Raw genomic sequence first — 965 nt, 5'->3', positions numbered from 1 at the left:
GGGAGGGGCTGAATGGCCTCCCGTTCCTGTGTAACAGGCTCGAGGAGGTGGAGGGGAGGGGGCTGAATGGCCACCTGTTTCTGTGTAATGGGCTCGAGGAGGAGGAGGAGGAGGGGGCTGAATGGCCTCCTGTTCCTGTGTGAGAAAGCGTTAGGGAGGGTGCCCGTTAAGGCCCATGTGTGTACTTACTCGATGCCAGGGCCTCGGTTTCCGTTGAGGGCACCTTGTAAATCTTCCCTCCTTTATACACAAAGCTCCCCTCCACCACTTTAAAATCCAGATATCGGGTCACTTCCGTGTAGAGCAGCATCCTCACCAACTGACCTGGAGAACCCGAGAGAGAGAGAGAGAGAGGTGGTGGGGTAGTGGGGGCGCAAAAGGAACTGGAATTAATATCCCGAAACTCACAAAACACCTCTGGGGCTGGAGAGATATACCAGGATGTTGCCTCTGGGGCTGGAGAGATTTACCGGGATGTAGCCTCTGGGGCTGGAGAGATTTACCAGGATGTTGCCTCTGGGGCTGGGAGAGATTTACCAGGATGTTGCCTTGTCCTGGAGAGATTTACCAGGATGTTGCCTCTGGGGCTGGAGAGATTTACCAGGATGTTGCCTCTGGGGCTGGAGAGATTTACCAGGATGTAGCCTCTGGGGCTGGAGAGATTTACCAGGATGTTGCCTCTGGGGCTGGAGAGATTTACCAGGATGTTGCCTCGTCCTGGAGAGATTTACCAGGATGTTGCCTCGTCCTGGAGAGATTTACCAGGATGTTGCCTCTGGGGCTGGAGAGATTTACCAGGATGTTGCCTCTGGGTCTCTGACCCCGATAACACTGAAGGTACGGCCCATATTGTAACCGATAGGGATGGCATGGGGGGGGTCTCGTAGGGGAACTTGGAGGGGGTGATGTTCATCCAACCTGTGTCTGCTGCCCCCTCGCCCATCCTGGGGTGGAGGTTAGAGGGT

This window comes from Rhincodon typus, unplaced genomic scaffold, assembly GCF_021869965.1.
Source record: "Rhincodon typus isolate 14 unplaced genomic scaffold, sRhiTyp1.1 hic_rhity00014013, whole genome shotgun sequence".
In the NCBI taxonomy this organism is placed as follows: domain Eukaryota; kingdom Metazoa; phylum Chordata; class Chondrichthyes; order Orectolobiformes; family Rhincodontidae; genus Rhincodon; species Rhincodon typus.
Note: the sequence above shows the minus strand (reverse complement) of the source record.